This window comes from Aedes albopictus, chromosome 2, assembly GCF_035046485.1.
Source record: "Aedes albopictus strain Foshan chromosome 2, AalbF5, whole genome shotgun sequence".
Lineage (NCBI taxonomy): Eukaryota > Metazoa > Arthropoda > Insecta > Diptera > Culicidae > Aedes > Aedes albopictus.
In genome coordinates, this window is record NC_085137.1 from 260,022,615 (window position 1) to 260,046,833 (window position 24,219).

Here is a 24,219-nt window from a genome sequence, read left to right on the forward strand (position 1 = left end):
CCTCCCGATTTTCGCGGTATGGACGATGGTTGGTTCTCTCAGCAGCTGATGCAGCTCGTGGTTCATTCACCTTCTCCAAGTCCCGTCTTCCATCTGCACTCCGCCGTAGATGGTACGCAACACCTTCCGTTCGAAAACTCCAAGGGCGCGTTGGTCCTCTGCACGTAGGGTCCATGTTTCGTGCCCATAGAGGACGACCGGTCTAATCAGCGTTTTGTAGATAGTTAACTTCGTGTTACGGCGAACTTTATTCGATCGTAGAGTTTTGCGGAGTCCAAAGTAGGCACGATTTCCTGCCACAATGCGCCTCTGAATTTCTCTGCTGGTGTCGTTGTCGGCGGTCACCAGTGAGCCCAAGTAATTCATAAGATAGACGGTAGCATTTTAGAGTGAGAGGAAAAAAATATAACAACTTTAGAACTAACCGAAAATTGTTAATTTTGGCACCAATTGAAAGATATACTTGTCAGCTACAAGTTCTCTGAATAACGTATGACAATAAGATTAAAGCAAACATAAGTAATTATCACATTTGTAATTTGAAGAACCTTAAAAAGTAGAATTTACTCTGGAACAGCCTCATATACGTTTTAAGTTGGATATTTTATAACAGAACTATATTCTCTAATGTCTTGTGATTATATGCTTCTTTGATATCAATGCTGTAGGAGTTGAGCCAAATAAATATTTAAATTCAGGAAAGCCGAATTCAAGCATTGAGTATAGGTGACCGTACACTTCGTAGTTGGTACTCTGTGATTGACCTGAGCTAGCGAAATTGCACAGAGAACCAATAGGCTAGGGGCTGTTGGACCTGTTCCGTCGAGTAACCCACAAACAGAGGAATTTCCGCGTGATAAGAATCGATAATAAACGACCGCAAACGTAGCTCAACTTTACTCGACACGTGAATCTGTTTTATTGAAAGAAGAACAAAGTAGTTAATAAACAAGGTAATCGAAAAAACTTTTCTCTTGGCACGTTTAGTGCATCAGCGCCCTTCAGCAGTTGCCGCCAACACTCCTCCTCGCTGATCACTGAGCTTCATCCTTTTTGGATTTCCGGGTGAGTCCTAGCTGCTCTGCATACTGCTTCATCTTAGATGCTCCAAGAGGCTTAGTAAACACATCGGCTATCATACTGTCAGTAGGACAGTACTTCAACTGGATCACACCGCTGGAGCACAGATCCTTCGCGTGAAAATATTTTGTGTCAATGTGCTTACTTCTTTTATTCTGACGATCTTGTGATACGAAATCCATACAGCTGCGATTATCCTCGTTCACAACTGTTGGATTTAGCTGCTTTTCGCCTAACTCGCTCAATAGCCTGCGTAGCCAAACTGCTTCTTGCCCAGCTTCTGACAGTGCAATGTACTCGGCTTCCATTGTTGAAGTAGACACGCAGCACTGCTTCCGGCTACCCCAACTTACTGTTGCGCCACCCAGTTGATATGCGAATCCACTCGTTGACTTTCTGTCTGTTGTGTCGCCTGCCCAGTCCGCATCGCTGTAACCAACAAGCGTTAGATCTCGATTCTGCTGACCTAGCTTAAACTCGTAGTTTTCCGTTGCCAGTAGATATCGAACAACTCGTTTCAGTTCCAACCAGTCGCACTCTCGAGGGCAATTGCTCTTCCTGCTCAGAATCGATACCGCCGCTGCGATATCCGGCCTGGAATTTATCGCTACGTACAGAAGCGCGCCAACCAAACTGTGGTACTGTTCACTGTCCGCTAATGTTCCGCTGTTTTGCAGTTTGTAGTAACCGATGTCCAGTGGCAACTTACTTCCTTTGGCGTCTCCAAGTCCAAATCGCACTGCAATTTCCCGTATGAAGGCTCGTTGGCTGATTGAGTAAAATCCATTTTCATCCTTCGTCACTTTTATTCCAAGAAAGTGAGAAACCTCGCCTAGGGACGAAATCTCAAGCTCACTTCGCAGATCTCTTTCCAGCATGGCATACTGTCGGTTATTCTTACAAACCACGATGATATCATCTACATATATCAATAAGTAGATCCAATCGCCGCTCTCTAGTTGCTTGGAGAATAAACATGCATCCGAAGCTGACTGTGTAAATCTCAACTTTATCAGTATTTGCTTTACAGTTGTATTCCACACTCTCGCCGCCTGCTTCAGGCCATAAAGGCAGCGATTCAGCTTACACACCAGCTTTTCCTTCCCCGGAACGGTGTATCCCGGCGGTTGTCGCATGTACTGTTCTTCGTCCATTTTTCCATTGAGATACGCATTTTTGACATCAATGTGCCACACTTGAAGCTTCCGATGTCCTGCCACAGTAAGAAGTACCCTGAACGTTTGTTGCATAGCAACAGGAGCGAACACTTCAGTGAAGTCGATACCGGGTCGCTGTGCGTAGCCCTGGGCAACAAGCCTTGCCTTATAGCGCACGACTTGACCAGATGAGTCCTTCTTCTGCTTAAACACCCATTTAGACCCGATTGGTTGACGACCGGGCGGCAAAGGTGCAAGTGTCCAAGTGTTCTTGCTCAACAGAGACTTGTACTTCTCGTCCATAGCTCTCATCCATTTGTTCTTGTCCACACTGCTGACTGCTTCCTGGTAACTTTTCGGTTCCCTATGGTTCACCTTAACAAGGCCAACTTCGAAATCTTCCATTCTCCTCAACAGCTCTCCGACACCTGAACCTCTTCCCGGTTCTGGATTCGGTTCAGGATCTTCTCCTTTATACGACGAAGACACATCCGAAAAACCTTCGAAGGGCGGTTGGTCATCCAAGCTTGCTGCATCACTGCCTTCCTCCGAAGCCAGCCATTCAATCACCTCAGGATTTGTTTCCGGTATCTCCCGTTGCTTGACTTTAGAAGTTTCTTTGCATTTCGGCTCCTCCTGAAACTCTGAACCGAGTTCCAAAAATCTTGCATCCCGGCTAACGGTAATTTTACGATTCCTCCTGTTCAGGAAACGGTACGCCTTAGCTCGGCAATCATACCCAACAAAAGTGAGCTTTTCAGCTTTCTCATCGAGCTTGTCACGCTTGGCATCCGGGATGCGGACATAGGCATCACAGCCGAAGACCCTTAGGTTGCTAAGATCTGGCTTCCGTCCATGCCACAGCTCGTACGGAGTTTTCCGCACCACCCGTGATGGCATACGGTTTTGGATATACGCTGCAGTTGTGATTGCTTCTCCCCAGTATCGCTTGTCCAGATTCGCATCCAGGAGCATGCATACTGCCATGTCGTTGATATAACGATTTCGACGTTCTGCCACGCCGTTCTGCTGTGGAGAATATCCTGCCGTCAACTGCGCTTCGATGCCCTCCTTTCGATAGAAATCCTCCAGTTCTTTATTAACAAACTCCCCGCCGCGGTCCGAACGGATTGTTCCGGGTTTCCTGCCGAACTGATTTTCAACAGCCCTCACGTAGTTCATGATGCATCCTTTCGCCTCAGCTTTATTCTTCAGTAGGTACATCCACAAGTACCTGCTGTAATCATCGATGATAGACAGAAAGTAACGGTTTCCGCCTGGAGTAACATTCCGCATTGGTCCGCATAGATCCGTATGAACCAACTGCAATGGCCGCGTGGTCTTCTTCACTGACTGTTGGGGAAATGGCAAACGTGCCATCTTTCCCTCCAAACAATGCTCACAAACAATTCTGGCGCCGCAGTCAACTATCTTCACGCCGGCCGCTAAATCTTCCTTCTTCAAACGCTCGAACACTGCTGGATCCCGGTGGCCAAATCTCCGATGCCACGTATGTTGACAGTTCAAAGTGTGATGACAACCTCCAGCAACAGCAGCCTGCTCTGATTCCCTCAGCACGTACACTCCGCCAGACCTTTCTCCAAGCACCACGACGTTGTCAGCTTCATCGAGAATCTCCACGCTATTCCGCTTGAACAGGACCTGGAATCCCTTCTCAGCAATCTTGCTTACGGATAGTAATCCGCTTTCCAAATTCGGTACGTACAGCACGTTATTCAGGTTGATTTCCTTCGGCATTCCGGTGCCGTCCACGCCCGTCACGGTTCCAGAACCATTTCCGCTAGACCTTGAGCAGTTTCCATCTGCCATCACGACCGTCACACTTGAAGTTTCCTCGAAGCTTTTGAAAAAATTCTTCGATCCAGTCATATGGCATGATGCACCACTGTCGATTGTCCAAGAACGACCGAGCTTAACCCCCGCACACACAGCAAAATCAACTACTTGTGCAGTAAAACTGACTGGATCATGTTGACCTTTTGCTTGCTTCGCCTTCGCTTGCTGTTTGAATTGCTGCGGCTTCCCCCCCCGATGCCTCACCTCCATCCTGATGCGCTTGTTTCTGTGCCTGCCACTTTCGACAGTCCACCTTGAAATGTCCCGGCTTCTTGCAGAAAAAGCAAACCTTTTGTTTGTTTACTTTCTGCACCTTGAGGCCCTGCTCATCGTCGCGAGCTCCACCGTTGCGAGACAGCCGCTTCTGATATTCGTCTATCAGTTTGAACCGGACGAGTTCCATCGTCACTTCTTCGTCCTTCCGAGCTTCCAGTGCCGATGCCAGGAAGTGGTACGAGTCGGGCATACTCCGTAGAATCATCGCCACCCTCAATTTCTCTGCCAATTCCAATCCAGCGTCCTCCACTCGTTCAAACAATGCGTCCATGTTGAGCAAATGCTTCTCAACATCGCCACTTTCTTCCAGCTTAGCGTCACAAAGCCGACTCAGTAGGGCTAACTGAGAACTTGCAGTTGCCTTCTCGTGGTAGTGTTTGAGTGCATCCCACACTTCGCTTGCACTACCGCAATCCTTGATCAAAGTGTACTGACTTCGATCGATACACAAGGCAATTGTTGCACGAGCCTTTTTGTCGGCTTTTTTCCATGCTGCAGTCTCCGGCTCTGGCTTCGGTTCATCTACGACGTGCCAGAGGTCCTCTCGTTCGAGGAACATCTCCATCTCGAACTTCCATGTCGGGTAGTTTTGATTCGACAGCTTCGCAATCGAGAACTTGACCGGATCCGCCATCTTGCCGTCGGCCGAAAAAAAACTTTCCGCTCGCCAGTCAGCCGTCCCACGCGCCGCGCCGAAACAATCACCGTCCGGTTTCGCGATTTCCGTCCGAAATACGCTTCAATTCGTCGATCCTCAACTGGGCCCGGAACCTGTCGGACCTGTTCCGTCGAGTAACCCACAAACAGAGGAATTTCCGCGTGATAAGAATCGATAATAAACGACCGCAAACGTAGCTCAACTTTACTCGACACGTGAATCTGTTTTATTGAAAGAAGAACAAAGTAGTTAATAAACAAGGTAATCGAAAAAACTTTTCTCTTGGCACGTTTAGTGCATCAGCGCCCTTCAGCAGTTGCCGCCAACAGGGGCTTGGGATTTGCCACTATCCTCAATGTACACGTTTCAAGAGCTCAAACTATATTGGGCCAATAACGGCAACGGCCACGTCCTTAAGGTCAATCGGATAAAGGAAGGAATGTTAGTTCAACAACCGTTGCTACTAGAGGTTGTATGAACTACGGGATCCTCCACAGTTGTCACGGGAAAGAGTTTTGTTAGTAGGGAGGGATATATAGTTACTGAGATAGGGATTCACTTTGATAAGTGATGCGATCCATGCAACCGTGAGCATTTATTCAGTACCTGCCTTACCTTGATACCTTGTTGGCTACAAAGTAACTTTACTCCAACACCGAGCGTACACGCTAACCCTCAGTTACCCTGTGTCAAAGCGACCCAGATTGAGCAAAACTGCAGTTACTCTAATCTGAGTAAAGGCACCTTTACTCAAATCTGGGTTACCGATATTGGGACAAAATCTGGGTAAACGGTACCCAGCTCCTCCGGGGCCTTTATTTTGTTAATTTATTTCCAATTTAGATTTTTAATAAAAAGCTCCCAACTCCCATGTGCTGTCCACTTACCTGATGCAGAAAAACAGTTCCTCGGAATAATTAAACTGTTTTCCCGCCATTTATCGGCATATTTTTTTGCGAAAACATTCATAATTTGCAGCGTTCTCTTGACCGCTGCCATTTTCTCAAGCCGGAAAATGACAAAGTGCCGATTACCCAGATCTTTACCCAGATTCAACGAATCTGGGTTTTCGCGTTACCCGGATTTTAACAACTGCTAACAACATAAAAATCCGGGTCGAATCGATCCAGTCTATGGGTAGTTTCAGGTTAGCATGTATAGTAGAGCACCATCTTCGTCGGTCTTGGGCGATGTTCCTCCAGTTTCCCCGAACGTGTAGGGATAGTAGATCTTCTTCAACCGCGTGCAGCCAGCGAGTTCGCGGCTGCCCACAAAGTCGCCTTCCTCTACCGGGTTCTCTGCTGAATATTGTTTTCGCTATTATTTCTTCCGACATTCGCACTACGTGTCCAGCCCACTGAAGTCGGCCGTATTTTATACGTTTCACAATATTCGAATCTTCGTACACTTGATACAACTCGTGATTCATGCGTCTGCGCCACACTTCATTTTCTTGTTTCCCACCGAGAATTGTCCGCAGCACTTTGCGCTCAAAAACTCCAAAAGCTTTTCGGTCTACCTCCTTTAACGTCCACGCTTCGTGACCGTAGAGGGCAACCGGAAGAATCAGCGTCTTATACAGAGCGAATTTTGTATGCGTTACAAGTTACAGGACCTAACCTGGCTACGCAATCCGTAAAAGGCCCTATTCGCAGCTGCAATACGCCTTTTCACTTCACGGGAAACGTCATTGTCACATGTCACTAGTGTTCCAAGATAAACAAATTCTTCAACAACTTCAAACACTTCCCCATCAATCACTACCTCAGCACTAACACCACTAGGCCTGCTTCTGTCTCTACCCGCTATCGTGTACTTCGTCTTGGTAGAGTTAATCGTCAAGCCTATCCTCGCTGTCTCTCTCTTCAGAGGAGCATAAGCTTCCTCCACTGCCCTACGATCGATGCCGATGAGATCAATATCGTCCGCAACACCGAGGAGCATGTGCGACCGTGTGATGATAGAGCCATTCCTCTGCACGCCTGACCTCCTAATCGCTCCTTCGAGTGCAATGTTGAACAATAAATTTGAAAGAGCATCCCCCTGCTTCAATCCATCCAAGGTCACAAACGACGTAGACACTTCGTCCGCGATCCGAATACTTGATTTTGATCCATTCAGCGTTGCGCGTATCAGTCTAATTAGTTTCGCCGGAAAACCATGTTCTGACATTATCTGCCAAAGCTCATTTCTTTTCACTGAATCGTACGCTGCTTTAAAATCAATGAACAGATGGTGAGTCTGCAAGTTATATTCCCGAAATTTATCTAGGATCATCCGCAGGACAAACATTTGATCCGTCGTTGATCGGCCCTCACGAAAACCAGCCTGGTATTCGCCGACGAAGGACTCCTCAAGAGGTCGCAGTCTGTTGAACAGGACACGCGACAGTATCTTATACGCCGAATTTAAAAGGGTAATCCCTCTGTAATTGGCACACTCCAGTCTGTGCCCTTTCTTGAAGATTGGGCATATGAGGCCATCCAACCAACTGGTGGGCAATTCTTCATCCTCCCAAATCTTTATAATAATCTGGTGGATTGATTGATGTAGCTGCTCGCTTCCGTGCTTAAGAACCCAAGTAACACACTTGTCGCCGAAGAGTCACGGCGGCGCAGGTTTTTGTTGCGCAAAAGTCACTGTGACTTACTTCTAGCAAGTAAGTGTTTATTTGTTAGAAGTAAGTCACAGTGACTTCTGCGCAACAAAAACCTGCGCCGCCATGACTCTTCGGTGACAAGTGTGTTACTTGGGAAGTTCGACCGGGATCTCGTCCTTCCCAGCAGCCTTGCTGTTTTTCAGCTCCTTAAGGGCCTTTTTAACTTCATCCAGTGTTGGTGGTTCCACTGCTTGACTGTCATCCATTATGTTAATCCTGTTCCTGGGTGCTCCTTCGCTGCTACCATTCAACAAATCTTCGAAGTGCTCCTTCCACCTGGCTGCCACCATTGTTTTGTCTGTCAGCAAATTTCTTTCCCGGTCATTGCACATGGCGGGGACTGGCGCAGTCTTGTGCCGTGCGCCATTGACAGTTGCATAAAACCTCCGCATATCGTTCCTGTCCATACTTTCCTGCGCTTCAGCAATAACACTCTTTCATGGTGCCGTTTTTTTCTGCGGTTGATTCGTTTCTCTTCTGCTCTTGCAACCCTGTACCGCTCTCTGTTCTGCCGGGTACCGGCCACTAGCATTCGACTTCTGGCGGCATTCTTTTCGTTCGTCACTCGTTGGCAGTCCTCGTCAAACCAACCATTACGTTGGCGTCGCTGAGTGGTACTAAAGACACCATAGGCGCCAACTTAGGGGGGGCAAGCATGGTTTTGCCCCCCCAATATTTGACGATTTTTCGATTTTCCCATACAAAAAATCAGAAAAACCAGGCTTTGCCCCCCCAATAATTTGACCAAGTTGGCGCGTCTGAAAGACACTGTATGCTAAAGACACGAAATCTGATGATTGTTGCTATTGATGATGATTGTCGCGTCATGACGATGATGCTGTCGAGCAATGCTTTTAAAGCGCGTTTGATAGGTCTCCTGCTCGATTGGAATGACATTGACAGCAAATTTGGAATTCCAATTGGAACATTTCGTGTCTTTGCATATAGTGTCTTTAAGTGGTACCTATCACCTCTTGCGCTGTTGTTGTCACTGCTTCGTGGATAACTCCCCATAAGCTGTTGACATCTCCAGATCCGTTGGTCCCTCCTATCCTCTCGTCTAGCTTCTGACAAGCGATGGATATTGAAATGCATCGTCCTGTTGTTTCTTGAACTCGTGACGCTGGATAATCGCGCCCGAATTTTTGCGGCTACAAGTCCGAGTCAATGTTCGGGCCTCTGTAGGACCTCACATCTATGACGTCCGAAAAATGTCGCCTGTCGACCAGCACGTGGTCTATCTGGTCATTTATTCAATATACACACAAATGTGTCACCTCACAATTTGCAAGAATGGAATATAAATTTTTGGAATAAAAATATTTTTTGGAAGGACTCGAGAACCAATACCGTGCCATGCCCTAATACCGTGACCTTAAGGATGCTCTTCACTTCAAAGAGCCCTGTAAAAATCAATAATCCATGTTTCTTGATTTTTCAAACGCTATATTATTGCTTATTGTGTTTATTATGTATAATAAATATGATTAATGGAATTCCAAATGTTTAATCCATTGTTAAAATCAAAATTTTAAAACAAAGCATTGTTCCTAATACCGTGTATGCGACCCGCATACATTGGTGGTCGTTTGAATAATCACTATATCAATCATACTAAGTTCATACTTAAAAGAACCTGTACGCCAAACGTTGCCTAGAGGTTTGTGCAATTGATTCATAAAGTAAAAAGTATCAATAATATTTTCAGTTTTCAAGCTTTAGCCTAAACACGGTATTTGGAACACAAAAGGAACCATGCTCTAATACCGTGTATTGGTACTTTGCACTCACATTCTGTTAATATTTTTAATAGCTTGTTTTTGTAAATATGTGCTAAATTTATCACGCCTAACTTGAGAAGGTTTAATATGCTAATGATTGAACTAGTTACACAGTTAAAAAAATAATACAGTTAGTAAAATATTTGAGTTTTTTGTCAAATACACGGTATTAAGAGGCACACGGTATTAGGGCATCGCACGGTATGCATTGCTACTTGCCATGAAATCGATATATTGGAACAAAACTTTGTGCACCGCACAAACTGCACAAAATATTGACGCATAATAACAGTTCAGTGTTGCCAGCTCCGTTAGTTGGCCAACTGTACAAAAATACAGGAAAATTTAATTAAAATGCATCAAAATTATACAAAAATTGGGCAGACACTTGAAGTAACGAACTTTGCAGTTCTTGTTCAGTAAATAAATATATGAAGGGGCAAGTTGCGCCACCCTTGTTTGAGGCAAACCACGTTATTTTCAGTGTTTTTTTTCAACCGTTAAAATAAGAACAAAAATGCTTCTTAAAATTTGAGATTACATATTTTTTCTAATAAAAATGTACAAAAGCTCCAAAAAAAGATTTTTGTTACTTTTGGTGTAATTTTAGCCTGTCAAATTTTTGCACTTTTTTACATCATTTAAAATATTTTTTCTCGCTTTTCCCACAAACTGTTTTGCCCACTCCCATTATTTTTGTACCAAGCGGAAAACGTATCGAATTTGACCCTTATAACTTTTTTACAAGGGTCCAAACTTCTGAGGCATGTGTGGGGTAAAATGCCCACCCCTACTTAATAACAATAAAATAGCTATTTAGATCCAAATTCTGACATAAATTATGTAGAACACAAGTTGGAACCAAGTAATAGCACATTTTCACTATAAATAAGTTCCCTAATCACACAGCAGTGCGTCATTTTGTAGTAATTATTGATAAAACAACTCACTATGGCGTTTAAACGGAATTGACCAATAATTACAGGTGATCCATAATTGTGTAATGACTGTATGCCATTCACGAACAACAACAGTTGTCAATAACCAAGTATATGTACACTGAAATAAATTTTGTTGTAGACACTACCGATTCCATAGTAAAATTACTAACCGTACCTATGATTCTCAACCGACAGCTATTTCCTGTTAATTCAACTAAAACACTGCCAATTTAACTAGCAGTGCTGTTAACATTACCAAAAATAATCTAAATTTAACAGCAGGCCATTGTATTTTTAAACATACCGTGTTGTAAGATGCGTGTCCAGGAAAAATTGACAAGGTTTAGTTGTTGAGTTGACTACGTTTTTAGTCAAATTTACTGCAATGCATTGTAACTTCAATCATATTTCAGTGAACTTAACAGATTTTGTTGTCGGTTGAGAATCATAGGTACGGTTAGTAATTTTACTATGGAATCGGTAATTTCCACAACAAAATTTATTTCAGTGTACACAATTTGGCATCCTGGCGTTAGCTGTGGCTAGTGGCGCGTATTACCCCGCATCAAAACTAAAATTCTCAAAATCATACTTTTCAAATTTGATTTTTTCAGTGGTAAAACATAAGTAAAACTGGTTTATGGTTTCTTCCATTTGGAATGAAACATGTTGGTGCTTCATGTTAGCCAAAAAAGTGTATATTGTGCAGTGTTTCGCGGTTAAAATTGGACTTTTCCTTAACGTGGGCGTCTTACCCCCAGATCCCCTACCTGTTTTAATGAGTTTTACCGTGTAAAAAAGGCAAGGGTGCGTCATTCCTCCGTTTAGCTCATAATTATCTTTTCCAAAACTTGATTATATCCCTATTGTGGCAAATTCTGACCTAAATTCGCATTATGTAATATACTAGCTGTCCCGGCAAACTTTTTCTTGCCAATCCCTTGGTGGTTTGACAGCTTCTGAGCTCATGTAAGCACCGCACTCTAAATTGGTTTCATTTCAATCATGTTGGTTTCTTTCCAGCTTATGAAAAATCAGCATCTTCTCAATTTAAAAAAAAAAATATTCTGATTCACCTCCTAAGATTTTAGGTTTGTCGCACCACGATGGTGTAGTGTACGTTCAGCGTGCCTTGCTGGGTCATAATAACTCCAACATCCTACTAGGGTTACATGTTAACCTTCATTCACGATCAAGTATTAACCCTCGAGTGATCGCGCTGTTGTATTTTGTACAACAAGTTGAAAAAATCTCGCTTTTTGTACTCATCATTATCGTGGTGCTGGCGGTGGTGGCCAAACGAGTTACAGAAGGTTAAGAAGACGACTGGTTCAAGTTTATTTTATGATCAGTTTTTATAGCTTATAGTAGTATTCTTCTTCTTGTCTGTGACTCTATGATCCCACTGGAACTTGGCCTGCCTTACATTCTACTTAGTGTTCTCTGAGCACTTCCACAGTTATTAATTGAAAGGCATCTTTGCCAGCCATTGCATGAATTTCTATATCCCTTTCGGGACGGAACGCAAAAAAAATGAAATTTCCAAACAAATTGCTCAACTTTAGCTCTCCATTAGGGTAAGGGAGGCAAGGTTACTGATAGGCGAAAATTCTCGCGAAAGCCAAACAATTAATTTCAGTGTGTATCGTCCCAAATGTTCATCATAGAAACAACAACTCGTTCATTTACTCACAAAGGCGTGAATGAACTCGTCCAGCGTGAGTGTGTTGCCCGCCAACTAACTGGAATGAAAATTGCGAGAGCGCTCTCGAACTATTTTCCATTCAGCTGCGAAAGATAATCTGCTCGAAAATATCGTGTTGATTCTCAGCTTTCATTCCGATTCCCACTCACGGCGATAATATCATCGATTGTAAAATCGGCAGGGGCATGGGTAAGATTTAAGGCCGGACGGGACGGTGGTTGAATCGTCCGCCATTGCTCTGTTGCTAGTAAGATGCAAATCTCAACTTCTACTTCATATTATTGACTAGAAATTTGATCGTTCATTTGCTCACTTGTGGTGCACAATCGACTAAAGTTTCAGCTACGTCAGTGCAGTGGAAATTGATATTTGCTTCTTCAAAATCGCGAGGCAAATTGTTAGAAAGAGAGGGAAGATAGGAAAAATCACACGTCGTCCCGTGCGGCCTTAATCAGAAGCCCGTTTGTGTGCATTAGGGTTCGGAATTAGTCAGAAATAAAGTTATAAATTGATCGATTGATTGACTTGTCTTTATTTGAGAGACTTTCAGCCCTTGGCTGGTTCGTCTCTAAAGTTATAAATTTGTTTGGTAGATCGAGAACTGACATGTAAGGGTTCGTTCAAAAATTACGCAACGGGGAGGAAGGAACTTACCTTACCTTACCGGTCAGGCTAAGGCCGGGGTGGCCTCTGCTGTACATAGTAGCCGCCTCCATTCCACTCGGTCCATGGCTGTTTGTCTCCAGTTCCGCACTCTGCGTAGGGTCCGCAGATCGTCCTCCACTTGGTCGACCCACCTAGCTCGCTGCGCTCCACGTCTTCTTGTACCGGTCGGATGACTCTCGAGAACCATTTTAGTCGGGTTGCTATCCGACATCCTGATGACGTGACCCGCCCACCGTAGCCTCCCGATTTTCGCGGTATGGACGATGGTTGGTTCTCCCAGCAGCTGATGCAGCTCGTGGTTCATTCGCCTTCTCCAAGACCCGTCTTCCATCTGCACTCCGCCGTAGATGGTACGCAACACCTTCCGTTCGAAAACTCCAAGGGCGCGTTGGTCCTCTGCACGTAGGGTCCATGTTTCGTGCCCATAGAGGACGACCGGTCTAATCAACGTTTTGTAGATGGTTAACTTCGTGTTACGGCGAACTTTATTCGATCGTAGAGTTCTGCGGAGTCCAAAGTAGGCACGATTTCCTGCCACAATGCGCCTCTGAATTTCTCTGCTGGTGTCGTTGTCGTCGGTCACCAGTGAGCCCAAGTACACGAATTCTTCAACCGCCTCGATTTCATCACCGTCGATATGAATTCGGGGTGGCGGGCGCGGTGATTCCTCCCTGGAGCCCTTTGCCATCATGTACTTTGTCTTCGACACATTAATGACTAATCCGATTCGCCTGGCTTCCCTCTTTAGTCGGATGTACGTTTCCGCCATCGTCTCAAATTTTCGAGCAATAATATCAATATCATCGGCGAAACCAAGCAGCTGAACGGACTTCGTGAAAATCGTCCCACTCGTGTTTATCCCCGCTCTTCTTATTACACCCTCCAAAGCAATGTTGAACAGCAAGCACGAAAGACCATCACCTTGCCGTAACCCTCTGCGAGATTCGAAGGGACTCGAGAGTGTCCCTGATACTCGAACTACGCACATCACTCGATCCATCGTCGCCTTGATCAACCGTATCAGTTTATCCGGGAATCCGTATTCGTGCATAATCTGCCATAGCTGTTCTCGATCGATTGTATCATACGCCGATTTGAAATCGATGAACAAGTGATGTGTGGGCACGTTGTATTCGCGGCATTTCTGCAACACCTGGCGGATGGCGAACATCTGGTCCGTTGTAGCGCGTTCACCCATGAATCCAGCCTGATATTGCCCCACGAACTCTCTTGCAATCGGTGATAGACGGCGGCATAAAATTTGGGAGAGTATCTTGTAGGCAGCGCTCAGTAGTGTGATCGCGCGGTAGTTTCCGCAATCCAACTTGTCGCCCTTTTTGTAGATGGGACACACGATACCTTCCATCCATTCCTCCGGTAATACTTCCTCCTCCCAAATCTTGGTAATGACCCAGTGTAGTGCTCTCACCAGTGCTTCTCCACCGTATTTTAGAAGCTCGCTTGGTAGTTGATCTGCTCCAGCGGCTTTGTTGTTTTTCAACCGGCCAACCTCCTCCTCAATCTCTTGAAGGTCAGGGGCCGGAAGTCTTTCGTCCTGTGCACATACTCCTAGATCGGTTACCACGCCACCTTCGGTACTTGCAACGTCGCCATTGAGGTGCTCATCGTAATGCTGCCGCCACCTCTCGACCACCTCACGCTCGCTCGTGAGAATATTCCCGTGATTATCTCGGCACATGTCGGCTTGTGGCACAAAGCTTCTGCGCGAGCGGTTCAGCTTCTCGTAGAACTTTCGTGTGTCCTTAGCGCGGTACAGCTCTTCCATCGCTTCGCGATCTCGTTCTTCCTGCTGGCGCTTCTTCATCCGGAAGACCGAGTTCTGCCTGTTCCGCGCCTGTTTGTAACGTGCCTCATTCGCTCTCGTACGGTGTTGCAGTATTCTCGCCCATGCTGCATTCTTCTCGTTTTTCAACTGTTCACATTCGCCGTCGTACCAGTCGTTTCTGTGATTCGGAGTCGCGAAACCTAGTGCTGTAGCCGAGGTACTGCCTATGGCGGATCGGATGTCCCTCCAGCCATCTTCAAGTGTAGCTGCGCCAAGCTGCTCTTCCGTTGGTAGGGCCACTGCTAACTGCTGCGCGTAGGGGAGGAAGGAAGCCTAGCGCGTAACGCACTTCATGCTAAATTTAAAAAATACAAAAGTTGTTTCGTAGTTGGGGGTTTTGGGGGCTGTCAAATGTTGCTTTCCTTTCGATTGATTAGCAAATCAACTAGCACTCAAGTGTATGAAGATTTTAAATCTTGGAATCGATTAATTGATAAATATTGATTGGATGAATGGTGTCTCCGGTAAAGTTATTAAATAATTAAAGGATTTACAGAAGATGGATTGCTTGATTCGTAAATGTAACTCTTCCGCTGAGTGGCACAAAAGAGCAAACAACTCGGCAACAACATTTCAAAAGGGCGTAACTGCATTTTGAAACAAACCCCTCTTTCACATCTGTGGATCGTATTTCAATGCCGCCATGCAAATCACCGCCAGTATAGGAAAGAAGAGCAATTTCTCTGTCTAGTAATGTTTGTGAATTTCGTGGGAAACTTAAAATATGACCCACAGATGTGAAAGAGTGGTTTGTTTCAAAATGCAGTTACGCCCTTTTGAAATGTTGGTGCCGAATTTTGTCCAATACATTATCTCTCTTGGTCAGGATCATGATACGTGGTGTATTATTTTAGTATGTTTGTACAATTTTTGATTCCTCCCTTTTCTTTCAGAGAAGCATGTTCTTCAACTATGTAATATATGGTCCGACCCATAATCGTAGAGTAAATCCACGCTTCCTAAAACACTACATCTTTTCTAGATACTCTTCATACTAAAATAGCAGAAAACACCATCCGCTTGTGCACTTACCAGTGTATTTTGTAGTATTCAAGTTTAACTTGTAATACGAGAACGACCAATCCACGCTCGATGAAATGACCTTGCCAAAGGCACACACCTTCCGGTTCATCAGTTAGGTTTAAAATACCGTTAGAGTTTCTTACCAAGCTCATATTACTGTAGCGCAATATGTATATTAGCGTGGGACACGAAAAGACATTTTACTCCTGTACACTTTTTGAGTTCCATTTTGGCCCCATATCAACTGTGCAGAATTTCAGCTCGATCGGAGAAACTATATTTTAGCGCCAGCCGTTTAAAGTTTTCATACGATTTAGTATGGGGAAAATCACTTTTTCAAAGAAAAATCGCCACAGCGTGCCCCTTAACCCCTAAAAATATTTCGATGAATGATTTCTGTTGGAAATTTTACGAGGAACAAACCCGCTGTAGACCGCAAAGCGATATAAGGCACGTGGAAAAAGTTATTGACTGAAAACCGAATGGCATGCCAACGCTGTTTAACATGTAAGGAATAACAATAAATAATAAAATCGCGTCATTTTATCAATCGGTTAAGGCTTAATAACTTTTTCCACGAATATCGCATCGCTTTGCGGTCTTCAAAGGTCTGATTGTCTACAGAAATCATTCAACGACTTATTATTAGGGATCAATGGGTGACCTCAAGCGATTTTTCTTTGAAGAGGTAAATTTTCCCCATAGTAAATCGTATGAAAAACTAAGAATGGCGGGCGCTAAAATATAGTTTCTTCGATCGCTCTGAAATTTTGCACAATTGATATGGGACCAGAATGGAACTCAAAAAGTATACAGGAGCTGGAGTTTTTTTCATTTTTTATATTTTCCCATATAAACCGTGTACCAGGCTACTGTATATGTGTCTCAAATATGTAAATGCACAAAGGTATAAAAATGTGCATCTTTAGTGAGCATTATTTAAAGACACGGTATCGATACCGCGCTGCTTTTCTTTTGAATCGGCACTCGTGGTGATAATTTATCATCAATCGCAGTGAAAAATATCACCCGCGATAATTACTACTCCAGTTTTCGCTTCCTTCGAATCGTTCACTTTCGAGCAGCGGTGCGAGAGTTGTGATCGATGAATGAACACCACTTCGAGAGCGCGAGAATCTTTGTTTACAAGCACCACTGCAACCAGCGAGAGTTTTCCGCAGCTAGACAGTGACAGCTGAGTTCATTGCATTAGCGATCAAAAAATGCACGGTGAGCTTGGGAATGCTTATCGGCTAAAAAATCATGGTGAGTGTTCCACGATACGATAATTGGTAACCTTGAAGGGAGGTATTTTGGACTCCTCGATTCAGCGAAAAAAGAAGGTTCCCACTTCAAAATATGGATAATTTCAGTAGGCATTACATAGAGCAACATGTTTTCTGTCGAAAAAGGCCAAACAGAACTCAAAATTGTTGTAGTAAATACAAGAAATATCAAAACTCCTGAAGGTTCTCGGGCTTCTATTTTGGACCACCTGATTTTATTTTGGACCACCAAGTGCACATATTTTGGCCCACCGAATTAAACTTCAATTGATTCATGAAATGAAAGCCACCACAGCAAAAATTTATAAATAATTAAAACAACGTGAAGTTTACATCTTTTCTATTCATTTTTTGAGGCAGGGAACGTTTAAAAATTACGTAACGGTAAAAAAATGATGATATTTTGTTGTAATTGACAGTTTTTACGCATTGTTGTATGATGTTTCATAAAAAAATGTGACGCAAAACGTGTATTTATTAACTATTGCATGACGTCAGTCACCATGTATAAATTACGTAACGCTTAATAGGAAGTGTGGAAGTCTAGTGATTTTGTTAAATATAAAGACGTTCCACACATATTGTAATGAGTGGAAAGGCCATCAAAAATAAAGTAATTTGAATGATACCTAAATTGCCAAACATACATTAGATAACACATTGTCTCAGTCATCAGCTGATTGCCGAGAAGGACAACTTTTCTAAACTGGATGACTAAACACCTGAAAATTTCAACTTGTCGACTAGTTGTTAGGAAACAAATCGAATCCAAATTTTTAACTTGGCGAAAAGTTGTTAGAACAAATCGAACCCACAACAATCTCATTGTAAAATAAACGTATAACAACCCAGATCACGGAAGGTCCCAACTTATTCTATTTATCTGTTTTTAGAGTACATTACATTGGCATGAATATTTTCTCCCTTTAGAAGGAACTGGAGAGATGGATCTGACCGGTGGTCCAAAAAATGTCCACATCTGATTATGTTGAACCGCATACCTCAAACCACTATTTTAGTTAATATTATCGCTCCACCGAGGTTAAGAACAGTTTATTTTGAGTTCTTACAAGGCCCTAACTACATTCACATGAAATAAATATTTATTTGTAAAATTTAATACCTCTTCGATGCCGACTACAAATTTGTCACCTTCTTTGTTTTTGGCGCTTTTCCGCGCGTTTCATTGGAAGTTGAACTCTCTATCATTTTCTCTATTTTTGATACTGAAGAGCATATTTAACTGACATCCAAAATAAAGGTCATCACATAATTGAATACTTTTCGTGTTCCAGTAAAAAATTACCAAGAATTAGTAGAGATTATGTGATAAATATCATAAAACTCCCAAGGTGGGCCAAAATACCTGCCCGGTCCAAAATACCTCCACTACCCTACTCTAGATTTCCCAACAAAACACCAATAGTTATCCCTCATTTGGAAGAATCATTCTTAATCTTTCGATTTCTAGCTTTGACTACTTAGAAAAACCGAAAATAAAAAATATGCGACAGATAAAGAGTGGAGACCCCTTAGCTTATAGTAGTATTAAATTGGCGGAAATGAGTGAAACTTTTGGTATCGTGCAACCTGAAACAAGTCTGGAGCTCGATTTGAATAGGTCGTATGTGCTTTTGTCGATTAAAAATTCGATCAGTTGTATTCACTTATTGTAGCAAAAACCGTTGAAATTGAACAAAGTTGATGCATACAGCAGGATCATCACAAAACAGGCTTTCCGTTTCATCAGTAAAAGTCTCCAAAATATCTTCCATATTGCTACAATAACTAAAATAAACTGATCGAATTTTATATCGACAAATGTACATACGACCTATTTAAATCGAGCTCCAGAAGTGTTTAATGGAAAAAGTATAAATTCTTCCACTTAGACGAATGTTTGGCTTTGGTGAGTGTACTGTACATATATTTCATTGAAATCATGAACTTTTCAAATCTAAACGACAAGAAATATGCGGTTATTTTCGAAGAAGCATTACCAATGCACCGTTCGGTACGGGCCAGTGCACTGTCACATCACAATAGCAAAGGTTGACTCCAATCAGCAGGAGGCGATCCTTTTTCCCACGTCCCGACGCGTTTGGTCCGCTTGAAACCACCACACTGGTCTTCTCGATTAGAGCAATCATGGTTTCTCAGAAGATGATTACTTTTTTGAGAAGTCCTTCTTTTCTAAACCATAATTTATCGACGAGAGTGCTGTTGGAAATTCAATATTTTATCATTCCCTTTTCGGTCGACCAATGCTTGCCATGGGGCACTTTTTCAATCTTTTCTTCCACTTCTATGTGTTCAATCTGAAGCTGGGATTCTTTATTCTCTACTTTCCTGTCGCTTTTTTGCTGGAAAAAATCGAATGAAGAAAAAGAAGCCGAAATGTAACGCACACGTTTCGTTTGATGCTGAATATGTATCACTCATTTCGTTCTCTCTTTTATCGGTCCTTCTTAAGAAATTTCATGAAAGTTTAAAGAAAAGGTATCCTGTCCATTGTTTATGCAAAAGCTGGAGGAGTGCTATTTTCTCTGTATCTTTTATATGCTTGCGTGCAGGAAAAAGTATGATATTTGGTATGTACACTGTAGGCGAAGCCTTTGTTCGTTACTTCGTAGGATGATAGAATTAGTGAACGTTTAGCATAGAAACTAAGAGTCGGTCGATATGAAACGTAATAAAAATATCGCACGTTTTATGTTAGTTTGGAATGTTCAAATGACACACTATGCTACGATTTCAAACTGAAAGTACGGTCTTCCATACTACCAAATAGAGTCTTTGTGCCACTAGTAATCCTACACTCGCAAATCCTATCCCAAATCCTATAGTATAGGCAATAGTTTCTATTTTATCATGTCCCTTTCATGCAGTGCGTCGAAAATTGCTCTTGTCATTATTTATTAGACAATTAGCTTATACTATAAGCATTCAATTATAGTATAAGCTAAGGTTTTCTAGATTAACTCTTTCAAGTCAACATACAGATAAACCAAACTGCTTTTAATTTGACAGACTTTTAGGCTGTCTCTGCATCGTTTGAAAAATAATAGTGATTGACTTCAAAACTATTTCTTCCCTAATAAGATATTCAAATCTCTACACATAAAAACAAGTTTGAGTTCCCTTTGAGGCAATATAGAGTGTGTGTGCTATCAGTAATCTCGCACGCTCCCATACACAGCTAATCGCGTTCGGTAATTTTTACCGAAATCTCGACCGCTGAGCGTTCGGTAATGGATTTTTACCGAAGTGCTGTAGAAAAATTACAAATTTCGGTAAAATGTTATCGTTTATCTGTCAAACTCTAACGAACTTCGGTAAAAGTTGCTACCTTTACCGATTTTTTCCTGTAAAACAAACTTAACGGTTGAGATTTCGGTAAAACATTACCGAAGTCGGTGATTTTTTCTAACTGTGTATACATCCTATTCGAAAACAAGCGATTATAGTATTCCGTTTTTTTTTGTTTTCTTGCGTGCTCACTTCTAACAAAAAATACAAACAAACAATGCTTCAATTCTTTGTTTTTCGTAGGATCAAAATGGAAGCCACATGCTTAATAAGGGAACCAATACCCTAGTTCACGAACGTAGAAACCGATCTGCATGAACATACAGAAATGTTTGAATTGCTGGGACATTGCCCCCCCCCCCCCCTTTCACAGTAAGTTTAAGTGCGGGATTTTGAATAAAACTGCGGTTTTGCATCGAATCGTGTTGCAGTCTTCTGCGTACTTATTCAGCATCTTGTATTGCATAAGTGCGCAGAAGACTCCAACACGATTCTATCACAGTTAGAAAAAATCACCGACTTCGGTAATGTTTTACCGAAATCTCAACCGTTAAGTTTGTGCTACAGGAAAAAATCGGTAGAGGTAGCAACTTTTACCGAAGTTCGTTAGAGTTTGACAGATAAACGATAACATTTTACCGAAACTTGGTAGATTTTTACAGAATTTCGTTAAAAATCCATTACCGAACGCTCAGCGGTTGAGATTTCGGTAAAAATTACCGAACGCGATTAGCTGTGTATGCAAAAGTGCAGCCTCATTAATGATCCCGCACCTATACTAACTTTGAAAGGAGTGGGGAATGTGCAATAATACATATTATTGGTTACTCCTGGGGGCCCATATAGCCGAGGCGGTAAACGCACGGGTATTCAGCATGACCATGCTGAGGGTGACGGGTTCGATTCCCGGTCGGTCCAGGATCTTTTCGTAAAGGAAATTTCCTTGACTTCCTTGGGCATAGAGTATCTTCGTGCCTGCCACACGATATACGCATGCAAAATGGTCATCGGCAGAGGAAGCTCTCAGTTAATAACTGTGGAAGTGCTCATAGAACACTAAGCTGAGAAGCAGGCTTTGTCCCAATGAGGACGTTACGCCAAGAAGAAGAAGAAGAAGATGGTTACTCCTGGACTATGAGTTACAGTATTGTAACGGTTGTGCTCAGGAAGTTTTAAACCACGCTTGAAACTCAAATGTCAATTCAACATCACGCACGCTAAGTGAAATAACGTTCACACATGGCTGCTTTTGCTGCCGTGTCCTGCAACAGAATGCAAATTGGGCGCAAAAAAAGAAGCTACTCATCAAAAAGATGCGCAGATGGTATCACCTGCGAATTTACGCTCCTTTTATGCACCATATGCAATGGCTGAGTGGATAAACGCTGGTCTCGGCAATTGGAAAATAAATAATCGTAACACTACGGTAAAGGAACGAACAAGATGTTTTCGAGTTCCACAATGAAAAAGTTAATGTTGGGGAGAAGCGAGACCGTTCCAGGTGTTTTAAATATCGAGTGAAACGGCACAGCTGACTTTTTTTCTGTAATCTATGTACTTTGTGTAACGAACCTTGAAGATGCAAAGGATTGATGTCTTCAATAACTCTATTGAAAAAAAAATTACTGTATCAGCAATTCTCAAACTACCCTGATAAAAAATATCATGAAAATACGATAAATTTTATTGTTACAACGGAGCGGACCTGGTGTGATGGTTAGAACACTTGACCATCACGTCGAGGATCTGGGATCGAATCCCACTTCCGACAAACTCACAAAATGTGGGTTATTCCTTCGGAATGGAAGTAAAGCGTGGGTCCCGAGATGAACTAGCCTAGGGCTAAAAATCTCGTTAATACAGATAAAAAAAATTGTTACAATACCATTTTTTTTTTTCAAAAATTATTTACAATTAAACGTATTGTAATTTGCACAGCACACTCACCATCACCCCTATTGTTCTATAGCATTCAACGAATGCTAAATGGCTTTTTCGCAATAAAAAATGGCGGTCGTTATGCATCATAACCATAAAATTTTGAAAAAATTTTCATACATTTTTCCGTGAAAAACAATAGAATGTATTGTATTTTAATGAGCTATTATAGGGCAATTTTCAAAAGAAAACAATATATTCTAATGTTTTTACATTGGTCTTACAATACAAATACAATTAATTAAATGGTGTCAAATGAATCGTTGTTACAATAAAATTACAAGAATATATGTTGTTATTTGTAAGCAGTTTTTACTTTTGAAAATCCATAGAATTTATATTTCCCGCTAACATTTACATCCAGCATTTACGAGCACTAAAGGGCGCCAAAATGATATGCACATTTTTTATGATAAGAATCAAACACTCTGATGTCTGTCTGGTATGCATTGCTTGGCAGCTGTTGATAAGATCTATCATCAATCTTTTCAAATACTGCCAAATATCACAAGTCAGACCTCAGGTCATATGATCCATACCATAAATCGTTCACAATTCATGGGACCATTAGTACCTGTAAATGCTGGAGAAAAATGTTACCGAGAAATATGAATTCTATGGCTTTTAGCTTTTCAAAGGCGAAATCTGTTCACATGACAACAAATATTATTGCATGTTTATTTTAACATCGGTTCAATTGACCCCATTAAACTAATGTATTTAAATTGTTATCTATGGTAGTTTACTATTTACTAGTAATTTATTTGAAAACAATAAAAAAAATCATTGTTCACCTTTTTCTTGTCGTAATGTCCTAACTTGGATAAAACCTGCTTTTCAGCTAGTTTTCTATAAGTACTTCCTCAGTTATTAATTGGAAGCTTCCTCTGCCAACACGGTTTGACGTCTGTCAGTCGATGCAGTTTTAGCGAATAACATTCGATAACCGAAACATCTTCTGTACTCAAATTTAAAAGGAAAACTAAAAAAATCTGTCAAGTGGTTTTGTATTTGATTATACAGAGTACAATAGCATGATCCACGCAACAATAATATTTAGTGTTATTTATTTGTTACGAATGGTTTTTAAGTTTAGTTGAGAAATCTGGAGCTCGATTTAAATAGGTCGTATGTACATTTGTCGATATAAAATTCGATCAGTTTATTTTAGTTATTGTAGCAATATGGAAGATATTTTGGAGACTTTTACTGATGAAACGGAAAGCCTGTTTTGTGATGATCCTGCTGTATGCATCAACTTTGTTCAATTTCAACGGTTTTTGCTACAATAAGTGAATACAACTGATCGAATTTTTAATCGACAAAAGCACATACGACCTATTCAAATCGAGCTCCAGAAATAAACTCTTTTTTGATAAAAAAAAAAGTCCATGAGAACTATGCAGGCACTTTTTAACTGTATAAAAACAACTTAAATTATTTTTTACTGATAGTAACTTAAAATTATTAAAGAACTACATATTGAAAAACAATCGAATCAATTAGTCACTAATAAAGCTAATGTTCACTTTTTGCACGAACTATATGGGCTCGATTTCAATTGAAAAAAGGAACAATATATCTACTGTGTGTTTTATTGTGAACAATAAAATCAGTCATATGTTAATAACATTTACCATGAATTGTAATTTTTTATCCGGGTATTCAGATATTATCCGCTCAGCATTAGGGGCAAGACACTGTGCAAACGAGAGTAACTCTGAGAAATTCTGAATAACTCTTTTTACCAATGATCGACGAAATTTGTTTAAAAAACACCCCTAAAACTGCAAGAAAAGCGAGATATCGGGCAATATTGTTTTGATTTTGCGATAAATCAGACAACACCCACGCAAAAACGGGAGCAATCCGGAAAATTCTGAGCAACTCTGTGACGGGAAATGTACTTTCCAGCACAGTGTCTTGCCCCAAGGCTCAGCCCTAAAATGCGTAGGACTCACTCAGAAATGCACAGTTTCCAAGCCATACCAAAAATTGCACTCTTCTGGGATAAGTCAATATTATTTTGGTTTACGA

The 24,219-nt window shown here is 41.9% G+C and overlaps 1 protein-coding gene across 1 annotated transcript in view; it reads right to left on the reverse strand.

Moving 5' to 3' along the window:
- LOC134288024 (uncharacterized) overlaps positions 1-9,666 on the reverse strand; it is a 49,108-nt gene extending 39,442 nt beyond the window's left edge. Inside the window, exon 1 of the mRNA XM_062851624.1 lies at positions 9,038-9,666. The gene's annotated coding sequence lies outside the window, so the exon portion shown is untranslated. The remainder of the gene's footprint in view (positions 1-9,037) is intronic.
- Between the last annotated feature and the right edge of the window lie 14,553 nt (positions 9,667-24,219).